A 17,809-nucleotide genomic window follows, 5' to 3' on the forward strand; every position below is an offset into this window, starting at 1 on the left:
AATGTGTAGATTGCTCTAGGTAGCATTGACATCTTCACAATATTTGTTCTTCCAATCCATGAGCATGGAACGTTTTTCCATTTCTTTGTGTCTTCTTCAATTTATTTCATGAGTATTTTATAGTTTTCTGAGTACAGATTCTTTGCCTCTTTGGTTAGATTTATTCCTAGGTATCTTATGGTTTTGGGTGCAATTGTAAATGGGATCGACTCCTTAATTGCTCTTTCTTCTGTCTTGTTGTTGGTGTATAGGAATGCCACTGATTTCTGTGCATTGATTTTATTTCCTATTTTTTAGAATGGTTTTAGATTTATTAAGTAAAATGAGGGGGGAAGACACAGAGATTTGCCATATTCTCTTTACCGCCCCCCCCACCCCCAGCATGCGTAGCCTTCCTCATTACCTGTATCCCCTGCCAGAGTGGTGCATTTGTTATAATTTTTGAACCTACATTGATACATCATTATCACCCAGAGTTCATAGTTTACATTACTGTTCACTCTTGTTCTTATACATGGATTTGAACAAATGTATATAAAATGTATTCATCATTATGACATCATACAATTTTCACTCTCCTAAAAAATCTCAGTGCTCCACTTATTCATCTATTCCTCTCACCCCAACCCCTGGCAACTACTCATCTTTTTACTATCTCTATAGTTTTGCCTTTTCTAGAACAATATAATTGAAACCATACAGTACGTTGCCTTTTCAGATTGGCTTTTTTCACTAGTAATATGTATTTACATTTCTTCCATGTCCTTTCATGGTTTGATAAATAATTTCTTTTTAGCACTGAATAATATTCCATTGTCTGATATACCACAGTTTAATTATTCATTCACCAACTGAAAGATATCTTGGTTGCTTCCATGTTTTGGCCATGATGAATAAAGCTGCTATAAATATCCACGTATATGTGCTTGTGGATTTAAGTTTTCAACTCCTTTTGGTAAAGAAGCATGGTTGTTAGATCTTATAGTAATACTTATGTTTAGTTTCCTAAAACACACCACACACACACACACACACACACACACACACACACACACACACAAACTGCCAAAGTATCTTCCAAACTGGCAGTATGTATTATTTTGCATTCCTAACAGCAGTAAACGAGAATTCCTGTTGTTCCACATCCTTGCCAGCATTTGGTGCTGTTACTATTTTAGATATTGGGTGTTCTAACAGGTGTGTAGTAGTATCTCATTTTTGTTTTAATTTGCATTTCCATAGGATATGGAACATCTTTTCATATACTTATTTGTTATCAGCGTATCTTTTTTTTGGTGAGGAGTCTGTTAAGGCCTTTGCTCAATTTTTAATAGGGTTGTTTGTTTTCTTATTTTTGAGTTCTTTGTATATTTTGAATAACAGTCCTTTATCAGATGTATCTTTTGCAAATATTTTCTCCCATTTTGTGGCTTGTCTTCTCATTCTTTTGACATTTCATTCACAGTGCAGAGGTTTTTAAATGTAATGAAGTTCAGCTTATCAAATATTTTTTCATGGATTATGCCTTTGTTGTTATATTCTTATTAATTTCTACTATGAAATTTAAAGTCAGTGTGTTTAATTCCAAAAATAAATCAATATTGTGTTATTGTAATTAAAAAAATTGTAAGTTAATTGAAGAGAATTAACATCTTATGATGTGAAGTCTTCCTGTTTAATAATAAGTTGTGCCATACAGTTGTTCAAACCTCTTTTTGCATCCTCCAGTAGGATTTAAAATGTTTTTTATGTACATTGTGCATGTTTCAACTTCTTTCTTTTTTTTTTTAAAGATTTATTTATTTATTTATTTATTTGAGAGAGAGAGAGAGAATGAGAGAGAGCAAGCACATGAGAGGGGGGAGGGTCAGAGGGAGAAGCAGACTCCCTGCCGAGCAGGGAGCCCGATGCGGGACTCGATCCAGGGACTCCAGGATCATGACCTGAGCCGAAGGCAGTCGCTTAACCAACTGAGCCACCCAGGCGCCCCAACTTATTTCTTTATATTTTATTTATTTTTGTGTTACTTTAAATGGATTATGTCTTACAACTGGCAGTTATTTGTTGATGTGAAGATCATTAGTTTCTGTATATTTAATTTTTCACTCAACTTCAATAAATTTTCTTTTTTTTTTTAATTTATTTGACAGAGAGATAGAGAGAGAGCACAAATAGGCAGAGAGACAGGCAGAGAGAGAGGGAGAAGCAGGCTCTTCGCTGAGCAGGGACCCTGATGCGGAACTCGATCCCATCCTGGGATCATGACCTGAGCCGAAGGCAGCCGCTTAACCGACTGAGCCACCCAGGCACCCCTCAACTTCAATAAATTTTCTTACTGCTTGTAATTTTTTTTCAGCTGAATTTTTTATTTTTTTCCCAGACAAAAAAGATGTAATCTAAATTTAATGATGATATGACATCCCTTATTTGCAATTTTTATATTTCTTTATCTGATCTAATAGCATGAATATATTCAGAGCAATATTAATTATAATGGTAGTAAAGAACATATTTGTTTTATTCTTGATTTTAATTAAAATGCTCTTGATGTTTCCCAATTTAGCATGATTTAACTAACTGAAATGCCTTATGTTACTGTGGATACTAATTATGTTAGCTTCTTTATATGACTTTTCATTATGTATGAAAATTACTGTATGATTTTTCTTCACTGGTTCCTTCATTAATATGCAAATTTATATAAATAGATATACTAACTTTTAACCATCCTTGCATTTTTAGAATTAATACTTCTTATGCTGTATTATTATTTTACTGTGCTCTTGGATTCTGTTCGCTATTTGTTTTTCATTCATAATCATTAAGTAAGAATGATTTCTACTTTGCTTTTCTTTTCTGCTATTGTTTTTGGGTTCTGGATCCATACTATAATCATTTTCTAAAGAGTATTTGAGTTCTTCCTATTCTTTTCTCTGTATTTTTGAACATTATGAATTTCACTGTAGTCATTTTTTCCTTACAAGTTTAGTAGAAATCCCTGTGAAACTGTTCGAACCTTTAATCTTTGGAAAGAATAGCTTTATAGTGACATCCTCTAGAGTAATTGGTCTGGTAGTATTGTATACTATTTTGGGATTTAATTCTAATTTATGTGTTCCCAGAAAATAATTTATTTCATACAAGTTCTTATTGTCATTGAACAGAAAAATGAGCAAAACATTCTCTCATAATTCTTTTTGTGTTTTTTCTATTCATGGTTCTTTCCACAAAAACATTTCAATATTTTGTATTTGTGCTTTTACTCTTTTGTCCTTGATGAGATTATTAATGGTTTACCTATTTTTTTTGTATTTTAAAGAAGATAATTCTTAGATTTATTTTTTATTCTGTTAATTTAATGATTTTTAATCTATTAAAGTCTGTTTTTTTATTTTTTTAAAAGATTTTCCTATTTATTTTAGAGAGAGAGAGAGCATGCATGCAAATTGGGGGAGGGACAGAGTGAGAGAATCTTCAAGCAGACTCCCTTCTGAGCATGGAGCCTGATGTGGTGTCAGTCCCACCACCCATGAAATCATGATCTGAGCTGAAACAAAGAGTCAGTCACTTATCTGACTGAGCCAACCCAGGTGCCCCTTAAAGTCTGTTTATATTTCATTCCTTCTATTTACTTTTCATAGGTTTGTTTTTTTATAACCTCTGAAGATAAATTTTTTATTCATTCATTTTACTTTTATTAATTTTATTATTTTATATATTAATGGGATATTTGAAACTATGGATTTTCCTCTGACAATGCTTCAGTTCTGTTACGTGTGTTTGTTCAAAGTTTGCTACTCCAGTGTGAACTTGTATTTCTTTCAGAAGTTACTTCCTTATGCCAAACACACTTAATATTTGATTTTACTTGGCTGAATTAACCTTAAAGTACTTTAGTTACTTTGGAGTAGCTCTGTTTAATTACTAAATAAAAATATATCTATATAACATGATAGGGTACTGAGTACATATGTGGGAAATACATTTTTTTCCCATCTGAAAAAATGAAGCATTTTTATTGCATGGATTAACAATAATAAAAAATGAATAAATGAAGGTTCTAAGTCTGAATCATTAATGTTCTCTTCTGCTTAGCTGGTTTGCATATCCTAGACTGAGAATAATGACTTCTATTCTAACTAACCTCTTAGTAATTTGAAAAATACAGCTGGCTTGCTCCTGTTCCAGTTTACATGTAATCACAAGCTTGAGAATGGCGTAATCTTCTGTGGTATAACAAAGAACTTCACAGTGCCCAGAGGCTGTGTATGTCTATGGATGGATTCATAAAAAGTAGTTAAATTGAGTTTTATGGGAATTCTGAGAGTAAGCCCATTTTTCATGATTCAGTCACTTTATTCACTTTGGTGATGGACTGAGGATCTGGGAATTAAATGGGATTTTAAATTTTTTCTCCCTCACACAATTAGCTGCATAGCTTGTTTAACTATTTGGTTATGTATAGGTTTGACATTAGGACAGAAAGCCAGAGGGATACAGGGATAAATAATAACTCTTTGAGTGAAAGTTATTATATTGGCATTTCCACATTCAGTTCCATTAAGAGTGTGGCAGGATTGTGTTGATCTATGCTTTCCCACCTTTTCCCACACTCTCCTTTTTGTCCATGCCCGACCCCAATATGAGGTTACATAGTAATAATAATTTATAATGATAGAGCTAATGTACTGAGTATTTATTCTTTCCTGGTATTGTTTTAGGTGTTTTCGTATTTATAACTCACTTAATCCTCACAACAATCCCATGAAGTAGGTACTACTATTGTGGTAAGCATCTCAAAGTTGTTCAGTTCCTAATCCCCAGAACCTGTGAATATGTTGTATTACATATTATATTACATGGCAAGGGGAACAGTTTCAGATGGAATTAAGGATATTAATCAGCTCTTAAAAAATGGAGATCATCCTGGAATATCTAGCAGGGCTCAACGTAATCATAAGCATTCTTTAAATGTGGAAGAGGGAGACAGAAGTTCAGAGTCAGAGAGAGATTTAAAGAAGCTCTGCTCCACACTTTGAGGACAGAGGAAGAGGTAAGGAAGGAAGAAGTAAGCCAAGGAAGGCAGGCAGCAGCTAGAAGCTGTTAAAATCAAGTAAACATATTTTCCTCTCGAGCCTCAGGAAGGACACAGCCTTCCTGACAGCTTAATTTTAGCCCAGTGAGATTCATTTTGGACTTCTGAACTCCAGAACTGTATAATAATACATTTGTGTTGTGATACACCACTAAGCTCATGGTAATTTGTTCCAGCAACAATGGGAAACTAATGTAATTATCATACTTATTTGGCAATGATGGGATAAGAAACAGAGGTTAGGTAACTATATTATTGTTTTTGTAAAGCCAGATTTCTTATCAGTTACTAAAAGTACAATATACCCTTTTTTAGTGCACAATTTCATGAGTTTTGATAAATACATGTAATCATGAAACCAAAACCAAGATGAAGATATAAAACATTTCCATCACCTTAGTAAGTTCTTATGCCTCCTTTGTAGTTAGAACTTCTCTCCACCCCAAGTGCCTGGAAACTGACCTATTTTCTTGTCTCTATGATTTTTGTCTTTTGCAGGTTGACATATCAATGAAATAATAGTTGTGTGAATAGCTTGGCAATTCATGTCCATAAAAAAGTATATAAAACTGGATAAAATGGTCAAAAACAATCATGTAAGGACACAGAAAATTGACCCAAAGCAGATAACAACTTGAGAAGTATTAATTCCTAAAAACCTGTGAGAGCTTTGGGTAAGGATGGCAGGAGTTTCTGGCCATTTCCCTGGGACTGCTCACATCCCCAGTTCCTGCTTGGATGACAGGCACTAGATTCACAAGTTGTGGCTGGGTGCAAAAACCTGTGGCTTTGCTGCCAAAGGAAATAGACTGACCCAATTCAGGGTAGGAGGCAAAACTCCTGGTTTGCTGATTAGCAGTGGTGATAGAATCAATTGGGAATGGGCAGGAAAATCTTGCAGCCAGATTTTCATGGGGAGATGAGGGAGCCATGGAAGTGCTGAGATAAGCTTTCCATGTGCCCACAGGCTGACTGGGGACTTATGCATGTGCAAGAGAGATCTAAGGGTCCAGAGTGGGGGGGGGGGAGAAGAAGAAGGAGAAGGAGAAGAAAGCCTAGGAAGACATGAAAACAGGCTGCAAAATCAATTGCATTTCTCAAACCAATACAGATAAATTGGCAGAGTGTGGAAACTACACGGTCAAGGTATTTGAGCAAAACCTCTGTCTCAAGCATTATCTAACCCCATAGGCAAATACAGAGGGCAATACCTAGAAAGCAAGGCTAAAAAATCAACATAAGAACGAAAAACCTGAACAGAGACATCAGTGACTCTGGAGCAGATAGATTCTGCAGTTTAAATACAGACAAGAACTTTTTAAAAGTCCAATAAGCCCAGAAAAATAAAAAAATAACCCAGAGTTGCTAAAATAGATAATCTAAAATGATCACTTTCAAAAAGAAAAAAAAAAAAAAGAAATACAAAGAAATAATAAAGTGTGACTTATACTCAGTTACGGAAGCAGAAGCTGTCAATAAAAACTGACTCTGTATGGGTTCATCTGCTCGATTTAGCAGATTTAAATGCACCCATTATAAATAATTCACAGAAGTTAAGGAAGTGCTACTCAAAGAATAAAAGTAAATTAAGATGACAATGAGTTAGTAAATAAGGAATATTAGTAAAGAAATGTAAACTATATAAAAGGAAATAAATTCTAAAGTTGAAAATTATAACTAGAATGAGGGGGCCAACAACAGATTTAAAATGGCAGAAGAAAGAATCACCATGAATGTGAGAATCCCCTTGAATTCTAACTATCTCCTATCTCCTACTAGGAGATAGAGAAAGGAACAGAAAAAAAAAATTGAAGAAATAATGCTAAAAACTTGCCAAATTTGATGAAAAATATGATGCCCAGATCCCAGAAATTCAAGAAAGATAAACACAAAAAGAACAATACCTATGCACATTGTCATACTGTGAAAGCCAAAGGCATAAAAGAAAATCTTGAAAGCAGCAAAACAAAAATGATTTGCAACAATATGATTAATAACTGATTTCTTATGGAAACAATGGAGACCAAAAGGTAGTGTGGAATGAAATATGCCAAGTATTGATGAAGAAAAATAAAATAAATGAAGAATTAAATATTATATATGTGTGTATGCATGTGTGTGTATGTATATTATATATAAAATTAAAAATCAACAGAGAAAGTTATACGGTAAACTAAAAATGTTATTCCAAAGGAAGGCAATGAAAAAGGAATGAGAAAGATATGAGATACAGGAAAAAAAACAGCAAAATGTAAATTAAGCCCTAACAATAATTATGGTAATATAAATAGACTAAATTGTAATCAAAGGCAGTGTTTGCCAAATTGAATAAAAAAGTAAGATTCATCCCTATGCTTTCTGCAAGAGAAATACTTTATATCCAAAGAAATAAATAGTTGAAGTAGAAGATGGAAAAAACGATATGCCATTCAAACAGTAACTCTAAATAACTAGAAGTAGTTATATTAATATCAAAGTAGAGTTTAAGACAAAAAATATTACTAGAGACAGAAACAGACTTTTCTAATTATTTAAGTGGCCAAAACACTAAAAAGATTTAGCAACTGAATTTAAATAAATGTACTTAAACAGAGTCCCTAAACAAATTAAGCAAAGTCTTACATAATTATAACAGAAATAGACAACTCAATAGAGATTTCAATACTCCTCTCACAGTAATTGACAAGGCAACTAGAAAAAAAAAAAGCAGTAAGATTACAGAAGACTTGAATAACCCTATTGCCAACTTGACTTGACATATTGAGAACTTTTTGCCTGAGAACAGCAGAATGCACCTACTCTTCAGTGCACAAGACCCGTTGTCCAAGATAGACCCCATGCTAGGACATAAAACAAGTTTCAATAATTTCGAATGGATTGAAATCATATCAAGTATAGTCTCCAACCACAACAGAATTAAATTAGAAATAAACAACAGAAAGAAGTCTGTGGTTAGAGGAAAAATTGTAACTTTAAGCACTTATCGTAGAAAGGAAGAAAGATTTAAAATCAATAATCTCATCTTCCACCTTAAGAAGCTAGGAAAACAGAACACCAAATCCAGTGCCAATAAGAGGAAGATGAAAATAATAAAATCAGAGTGGAAATCAATGAAAGAGAAAAGAGAAAACCATTAGGGAAAAATCAATGAGATTAAAAGTTAGTTCTTTGCAAAGATCAACACAGTCAATAGTTATTTTGCTAGACTAATAAAAGAGGGAGAGACAGAAGCTAGAGCAGAACAACATTAGATGTTGACCTTGATCTTACCTCTGTCAGATATAGATTGCAGATTGTGGAACTCCCAAGATAAATTTGGAAATCCAAGATTGGAGGCCACTAGTATCTCACGCTTTATTTGGAATACTAGGTCATGTTAGTCAAACAGATATTTCCTATAACATAATGACATAGAAGCAGTAGACAGAGAGGGCCTGCCATACATTCACAGTCTCCTGCAATCCTGAAGAATTTTAGAAGAGCATCCAAATGTTCACCATGCCACGAAGAAAAGTTTGGAAACTAGCTAAGACACAGCAAGAGGATTCTCTAGGGTTTGATGAGGGACACAAGAAGAATGTTTTTCCTTTGAGAAAGTTGAGTTTCTTCATCTGTAAAATAGTGTTAATCACTATCTACTTGCACTTACTTCTACAAAACAATAAGGTGGTTTTAATACTTAAATGATACGAAGTATGTGAAAGATGCTTTGTAAATGTTCATAAGCACTGTAAAATATTATTTATCTCTATTAATTGTTGTCCACTTGTAGTAGGGGGTCTTTTTATATTTTTTCTACTTAATTTTCCTCTTGTTTGTAAATTTTTGAAAGCTTTTCAAACTATTACAGAAATTTGCTGTTTTATAGATTTTTTTTTGTAAAAAAATAAGCAAAGTCTTGTTAAGTCCTGTAAAATTTTATTCTCTCATAAATTTCTGCTAGATGTAACATGAGCTTAAGTTCATCTTTTTCTGAAATTTTTTACCTTGGCCTTTCCACAGTTACACTGATGGACTCTTCTTTTCTTTACCTCTTCAAAACCTGCATTCAGAAAATTCATACTAAAATACAAATGTTTGCAAATAGCTTTAGGTGAGGGCTCCACTAGGAGTGTGGATAGGATGCGGAGAGGGCTTGTTCTCATGAGACATCAAAGTTTCACACATACTTTATCCAATCCCCAAATATTCTGATTCAGCAAGTCTGGCAGGACATCTGTATTTTTAAATAGAGTATTTTAAAACACTGAAGAACACTCCTGCTTACAACCTCTGATCTGAGGGATAAAGCATTCTGGAATGTCAGGAGTCAGTGAGCACATACAGAGGGTTAGGAAGGGCATCCTGGCCTGTCTGGTATCCTTGAATCACATCACAGAGGTAACTGCTTAGTGTCCTAAAACCAATCAACACATAGAGTCCTCTCTGATATCCAATGGGCTCTGATGTAACACGTGGAGACTTTGTCACCAGGGCTATCTTAAGAAATAGAAATATAGCGCACCGAGTATTTTACTGTGTGTTCTTTGTTCCCCATCTGTGTAGTTATTTATCTTGGGTGAAATTGTTAATGTCAATAACCAGTCAACTATTAATGAAATATAACTCAAGGTAAGCTATATTTTCATCACTCATTGAATTATGCTTTAATTCATACTTCATGTCACATCATCCTCAGGGGTTAGATTTCATCATTATATGATTGAATGACTTAGACATTCATGTTTATAACAATCTTGCATCCTAATGAGGACTTTACATATCCATTTTGTTCCTGAACAAATTATTAGAAATAGCTACATTTAACTTATTGTGATTATACCTAAGATGCCAACTTATGTAATAGTCAAGAACTTATTTTAAAATGGTTTAATTTGCAATAGGATTTGAAGACAACTCTTAGAAAGAGTTACCATATAAGTTATATGTACTTTTACCATATAGATTAGCTGCCAAATATGTCATATTTTCTTATTCTTTTGTTGATCTAAAATTCGTATGACATTGTAAAGCTTTGACCCTTGACAGCTAGTTCTCCCAGCCATGTGGATAATTGAATTTAAAAGTATATAAAATCTATTAAATAAGAATATTTGGCTTTACAAATAAATGCAATAATGTCAGTTATTTCATAAAGTGCACATTTATTAACTGGCTTCTAAGTGCCAGACAGTATTTCAGACATTTTCACATCCACTATTTCAATATTTTTTTTTCAGAGATGTAACTTAGTAGATTAACAAAACAAACAAATAATATTAGCCTTTTCTTTGGAAGGAATGCAATATGGCATCATGATGCTTAAGTCAGAGGAAATAGCTTCAAAAGTTACTGTTTTAAAATGAAACAGTCCTTGTCACATTCCTTTTCTGAAATATCAACAAAATATTTGTTATTGGTTTGAGAAGTAGTGAGGAAAAGAGGTGAAGAGAGGACAGAATTACTCTATTTTCTTATTATAGACCTTCTATTCTGTGCTATATGATGCCAACAAAAATAAAATATCTCAAATCCCTTAGAAGTTTGAGAGGTACAGTTTTGCAGTGTTGTGAGGAAATGAGGTCTCATTCCAAGTCTCAGCTGCCTGGAATACAAAAGTGTTGGGTTACTTTAAAGTTCTCCCCCTCCCAATTCTCTTTACTACAAGTATCCTGAGACCATGTCAAGGATGGGGCAGAGGGATGGGTATTCTTTTAAAGTCCCCTGTGAGGTCTCTGGGCTGCCTTTGGTGTCAGGGCATTTGGGAAAAACTTCATCTGAAAAGTTTTTTTTTTTTTTTAACTTATGGGAGAGCAGGGTCAAAATAATACATAATATGTCAAAACTCTTAAAATTCCTGCTTCCTTTCTCAGAGCCAAAACCTCAGAGTATCAGTGTAAAACTTCCACTTGAATCCCAAGGCCCTTGGAGGAGTTGATTCTCTGAACACTCACAATGAGGGAGGGAGCTCTTTCCCAAGAGACTGTGTGGGAGCCAGGGCTGAGAAAGTTGGGACTCAACTCAAGGTCTGTTCTTACTTACTCTTCTGAGATTAAAAAAAAAAAAAAAAAAGACAAATTAGATATTAAAGGGAGAGAAAAATCCAAACTCCTTTGCTTCCTTATGTATTATAAAATCAAAGATCTAATATAAAGAAGTAACTTAATAGATCATTTGGTCCAAACACCTACTTAGCAATTAAAGTATTATATTTTTGTTTGTTTGTTTAATCTCTGAAAATGTAAATTGCATATCTGGCTGAAGACATTCTAATTCTTTAGAATTTAAAAGCTTTTTTTTTTTATTTTTAGATTTTGACTACTGTATAACAGAGCTTTCTAGCATGGCATCCATTTCCTCTGCCGTTCTCAGCCTCATGCTGAAACTGGGGTTTTGCCTTCTTTTCTGAAACAGCAAAGTGCTGGAATCACTCGGTTTTCCTTCTCTAGTTGTCCTCGGAATAAAAGATCCATGATCTTTAGACAGCAAACACCAAATTCTCTCTCTCACATTTTTGATCTGGGCTAGATTATTTTAAAATTAAAGATGAGGTTGTCTTTGTTACTCCGACATTGAATTGCTTTTGTATACAAAAACATATTTATGTGATTTGATACATTATTATTTCTAAACTATCAACTCATAGCACCTTGTTCATCAACAGATTGGCCTAAATGCTACCCGAGAGCTGGTCTAATTAGATCTGAATAAAAATGTCTTCAAACACTGATTGAAGGGATAGAATTTATCTAGACACAAAAGAATTCAGTAAAGTCACTTATTTATTCAATTAATCTGGGACATTTAGTGTCCATCATTAATCTAGGCTTATTTAGTGCTTAGATAAACGTGGAAGTAACACTGAAAAAGTTTAAGGTTAGTGTCCTTAAATCTTAACTTACCTCTAGTTATATCTGTGAAAGTAAATTAGTCTTGACACATTAAAACAAATGTTTAAAACACTCGTGAAAGTATATTGAAAATAAAAGTAAAACTTTTCCCCAGGTTTGCATCTCTGATAATAGATACGTCTTTGACCAAGTCTATTTAAAATTTTTTTGTCTTTTTTTCCCCCTCATTTTGATTTATCTATGACTTAATAAGAAAAGCCAACTTTAATAAAAACAAAAGCAGAACAAAAACCATTGATTGGTCTATCAGTATCTTTGGAAAACTTTAGGATTTTTATTAAAAGTCATTTTAGGTAGAAACAAATTTATTCTTTCTGTGTCATTAATTTTTAATAAAGTCATTCTTTTAGGCTCTATAGATATATTCAGAAGGTAAATAATTTTGGGAGAGTAATGAATTTGAAAAAGGCTTAATTTAATCAGAGCTGACATCAAACACAATCTTAAGACTATTTTTTCCGTGAATGGGGGTGAAAGTAACAAAACTTGCTTACTTACTTGATCCATCAGAAAGAGAATCTGGTTTCTCTCTTTTAAAACAAAAACGGCACAACAAAGGTAGATAGTGGTATTGTAAGTGGAGGCCTTCCAAATACCACTGGCTCAAATTAAATCATTGGGCATTTCTAGTGAAGTATCTTTGTGTTGAATTACATAAGTAATTGCTTACTCTGTGTTTATGTTTAATTTTAAACCTTTTAATAAGTAATAATTTTCAAGGCAGTAATTTATCTGTTTCTCCCCACTGTATTTCAGATATGTAATAGGAAATTATCTGTTTTTCTCTGAGGTACAACTGTCTCTTTAAATGAAAAACAACAGTTTTAAAATCTGAGATTACAAAATGACAAGTTAATTTATTAGTAAATTATTTCCTGGCTTCCAGTTAGAATGTCATGAACACAATTTATGAATGTAGAACATTGCTTGAATTGCCACAACAGTCCATGGATATCAGCTGTTCAACGTTTGAAGTGTAGGTATATGATAGACATTTAAAAGGATTCTTTTGATTAATTACCAATGGGACATCAAAATAGTAAATAAAACTCACTAATGGAAACTCAATAAAGAAGGGTTAACTATAGGAAACAAATAGTCCTGACTCAAGAAAATTTAGAAAACAAATTTGTTAAAGGACATTTTCAGACAATTCTTCTGAAACGACCATGTTTGTGGGATATTGAAAAGTCTAGGAACTATTCTGTGGACTCTTCACACTTACTGTCTGATATGTTGAAATAAATTCCTATTTGTATTTAAGTAGGCTAAAGATAACGTTTGTTGCCAAATTTCACATGCCCATGAACTAAGGCTGATTTCCTTAAACTAAGCAACTTTCTTGCAGAGAGTTCAAATTCTACTGTGTACAAGTATATACATATGACTAGAAACTGGTTGACATAGGGTTCTCACAGAATTAAAATCTTAACTTGAATATCTAATGTACTTTGATGAGAAATGGATCAGACTTCTTGGGTTGTGCTGACCCCTGAAATGCAATCTCTGGAAAATTAATTTCTTGAACATTTCATGTTGCTCCAGGAAGGGAGGGACATATCCCAGAGGAGAAAACAGCTCAAAGTGTATCAACTTTTAGAACTTTAGATAAATAACATTTTTTCAATTACTTTACATGTATTTATGTCAGAAAGGATAGTTCTATGTATGCTGTATAATGAGCAACCACAGTATCTGAATAACTTAAAACATCAAAGGTTTAGTCTTCTGCTCACTCTATATATATTTCAAGGATTAGCTTTGGGCTCCAGGCCACATCATCCTCACTCAGGAATGCCAGGTGTCATTTAGGTGTCCCTAATGTCTATCATTTAGGGAAGAGATCATAGTGCCCTGGTTTTTCAAGCTTTCTACCTGCAAATGACATATTCCTTTCACTCCCATATTATAGGTCAATAGCAGTCACATGATTACGTCTAACTTCAAGGGACAGTTAAGTACAATTTTACCCCATGACCGAAAGAGGAGAGCAAGAAGGTAATAAAAATATTAGTGAACAATACTAATGATTATGACAGCCAAGAATATTAGTCACCAATTTTGAGCTTAATTATTCTCTTTGCTGCATAAACATATACTTTCTCCCTCTTGTGGGCAAATAAAACTCCCTGGATTTCTCAGTGTTCCTGTAAGAAGGCCTAGCCTTCTGAAAGAGGGAGATTGACAGAACGTAAAGTTAGGAAATGTTTGCTTTCACTTTTCCTGGAAGCATTTTATTCTTCACATATCATAAAAATTATGTCTGTGGCCATTTGGATTACGTCCCTAGGTTAAGCTTCAAGATGCCAGAGTGACTGGAGTGCCAGGAATGGCCAGCAATCCTGTCCTGATGGATGAAAGATGACTCCAAACTTAGTGGTGAAAGCGAGGAGAAGACAAGGGGGTCAGCGCTCAGAGACGAAGACCCTTTGCTCTTCTTTGCTCCCGCTTTTATTGGTCCTTTAGGATAATCACAAATCCTTAGCACTGTTTCTCAAGCATGTGATGTGTGACAAGGGGTCGTACTGAAATTGAGAGGATTTACGGGAAAGATAAAATGCTAATCTGCGTGTTCTGCTAAACATAGCCTAAGGGACAATGCATACATCTCTTAGATCACAGGGCCACTGTTCAGGCTAAGAGAGCTTCGGGGAAGGTAACTTCCCGCAGCATTCCGAGGGCAGAATGGTCTCACGGCCCCCGCGTTCCAAAGGCCCGTGCCCTTCTCCGATACCCTCCCTTGCCCCCAGCGGCCTCTGCGTTACATTTTAGCAAGCCAGGTATTATGGCTGATTTCATGCTCTACATTAACCCCAACATGGAGAGCTCTCTTCCTAGGTATTTACATTCCCAAATCTTTGAAGTCCAGGGATTGGCAATATCTCTAGGTCACAAAAGCAGGAGACATCCAATGTTTATCTGGCCCTTGGAAAGATGTATTTACATTCTCAGGATTCTTGCCATCTCCTCTCAAAGGAGCAAAAGGTTTTTTGTTTGTTTTCTTTTTCTTTTTCCTCTTCTCCTTCCCCTGGAGAGACAGACAGCTGTCTTTCTACTGGATATAAACAAAGAAAATCCATTGTTCTCCATTCCTTTGGAGATACAGACTTTGAAGTTTGTGTCGGTAGAACATTTTATCTGGCTTTTCTCGTGTCACCCCTGAGGTAAGAATCAGGGTATGAGGGATCACAATGTCATTATTTACTTTTTAAGTGAATAATGATAGACTGCCTCTGATCCAGAATACCTCCCCCTCATTTATTCATTCAGGATAAAATGAATAAAGATCAATATTAAAAATATAACACTTATCTAAGGGAAGCAATCCAAAAGCCAGATCTAGTCACAGCAGCAAGACCAGGTCTCTAGTGATATGCAAGACTTGCACCTCATGGGATGGTGCTGGGGGTGGCTCCATGAAGTCCAGGTATGGCACCCCTTGATCCAGAAATTGATGAATATAGAAAGCTATTTGCCTTGCATATGCTCAATACACAATGATTGCTCAGGTTCAGGACAATCACTATAAGCACCCCTGTGGGAAAGGGGGGAAAGAATGGAAATCATGGGTCAACTTGTCCATACATTGTTGACATTCTGCTGGGCAACATATCAAGGACTCTTCCACTCCTCATACACTCACATGTTTTGTGGTCTGAATGTTAGCTTCGTGCCATACATATTGCTATACTCTTTGGACAAAGTATGCTATCCGAAGAATAGATGTCCAACCCCTCTGCAGCTACAGCCTTCCCCATACATGGCTGGATACATTTAGCAGTTAATTGATTATGTGTGATTAAAGTTCAGCCAGGAGCTACTTACTGAAGGCAACAAATCACAGTTGGGATGATATACCTGTGGAATTCCCCATCTTCTCAACAACATCTAATTTTTTACTGCTTGAATCTTTCACTCAAACTGTATTATACTGCTTGAAATTTACTTTTTATATTGTGGGATTTTTTTAGTAGTAGTAATGAATATATAAGCATTCTTATTTCTACATAAACATATACGTAGTGCCAATCTGAAAAATGGAGCACAGTTCTAATATCCCCTTAAAAGCATCGTATGAGGAATGAGGCTAAAATACATTTCAAACATGCAGCCAAGTTGAATGGAAATACAACCCTTAGAAGCTAATTTTAAAAATTTAAATCAAGTTGCATTATGATTGAAAACACCAAGTTAAGTAATAGGGCTACCCACCTCAAATTTTCTTTTGAATGAAGCACTTAATACTTTGCATGCATGGTGCATGTATATATTTGAATGGTATCTCAATAATCACACAATATGTATTCATAAGAGGATATATGCTTTTAGGTTCGAAATAGCATTACTTAAAGAAACTCTCTATTGGCACTCACATGAAATGTTCACTGATAGGACATCAAACGCTATACTTAAAATTAACTTCAAATAAAAGTGGAAGATGCAAACACTTTACAAGTCAAGTGGAATTTATCCCTCCCTCCTTCCTTGTCTCTGTCTCCTTACATTCCTCCACTCTTTCCTTCCTTCCTTTTTTTTTTCTTGGAGACAATTGTTATTCTTACGCATTCACTCTCTGAACAAAATTTCACTAAGTACCTGCTATGCAGCCTTTCTATTATATAATATTTTGTACTTTGGGAAGATATTGTATACCTATTGAATTAAAAATATTTTTTGAGTTTACAGTCTATTTATAAAGTTCAAATCCAAGTGATATATACAAAGATATGCATTCAGACATTTAGTCATCACCCCTGTCCTGATCACCCTATATTAACTGAACTCCCTTAAGGAACCCTGTTTTATTATGTTATTGTGTAACCTTCCAGTGTTTCTCTATGTAAGTATAGGCAAACATAAAGATATATTATTACCTTCCTATACAAAAGATATGACACTGTTATGTACCTTGAATATAATTTTTTAACTTAACTGTATGTCCTAGAGATTTTCCGTATCAGGGTATAGAACCTTCTTTGGTCTTTTTTTTTCTTTTTCCTAATCTTCACATACGTAACTCTACCAGTTTATTTAATCAGTCCTCTTTAGATGAAAATAGCTAGTTGTCACTGAATCTTTTGCTAACACAAAAGTACTATAGGAAAATAACCCTCTGTGTAAATCATTTCAGGTGTTCCTGCAGGATTAATTCCCATAAGAAACATTGCTGGATAAAAGGGTAAATGCATTTTTAATTTTATTAATTTTGTCAAATTATCCTCCATAGGAGTTGTGGTATTTTGTACTCCTACCGAGAATGAATGAAAATGCTTTTTTTCCGTATAACCTCCTCAACAGAGCGTTTTGTCAAACATTTTGGATATTGACCTAAATGATAGGTAAAAATGTCATTGTATTTTAATGAAGATTTCACTTATGATGAATGAGGCTGCACAATTTTTATTTCTCAGGAGATATTTTTATTTAATTTTCAATGAATTGTTCATGTCTTTGCTTATTTTTCTATTGAACTGTTGACTTTTTTCCTCTTGATTTCTAGGTATTTACATATTCGGGGATTACACATTGCCTGCAACAAGGTTTTTTTATTTTTAGGAATGAGATGTGTCTTTCTTTTTGCTTATGGTGTCTTTGGGGTTCATTTTTCTTATGGTGGCATTTAAAAAACTCACTGATAATTTTATCAATCTTACTTTAATGACCTCTGCACTATGAGTCATGATTAGAAAGATCTTCCTTCTCTACTGTTATCAAAAAATACAACTACATTTCTTTAATACCTTATGGTTTCATGCTGTGTAGTTACGTTATTTTTTTCACTTATAACTTATCTTGGATTTTCCAATTGTTCAATTATATCATC

The 17,809-nt window shown here is 34.2% G+C and overlaps 1 long non-coding RNA gene across 1 annotated transcript in view; it reads left to right on the forward strand.

Moving 5' to 3' along the window:
* LOC145720309 (uncharacterized) overlaps positions 1–17,167 on the forward strand; it is an 18,566-nt gene extending 1,399 nt beyond the window's left edge. The window contains exons 2-3 of the long non-coding RNA XR_014143226.1: positions 13,898–13,983; positions 17,117–17,167. This is a non-coding gene — a long non-coding RNA (uncharacterized LOC145720309). The remainder of the gene's footprint in view (positions 1–13,897; positions 13,984–17,116) is intronic.
* Positions 17,168–17,809: the final 642 nt, after the last annotated feature.

Source organism: Leptonychotes weddellii, chromosome 2 (genome assembly GCF_054177405.1).
Source record: "Leptonychotes weddellii isolate Sample4059 chromosome 2, ASM5417740v2, whole genome shotgun sequence".
Classification (NCBI taxonomy): domain Eukaryota; kingdom Metazoa; phylum Chordata; class Mammalia; order Carnivora; family Phocidae; genus Leptonychotes; species Leptonychotes weddellii.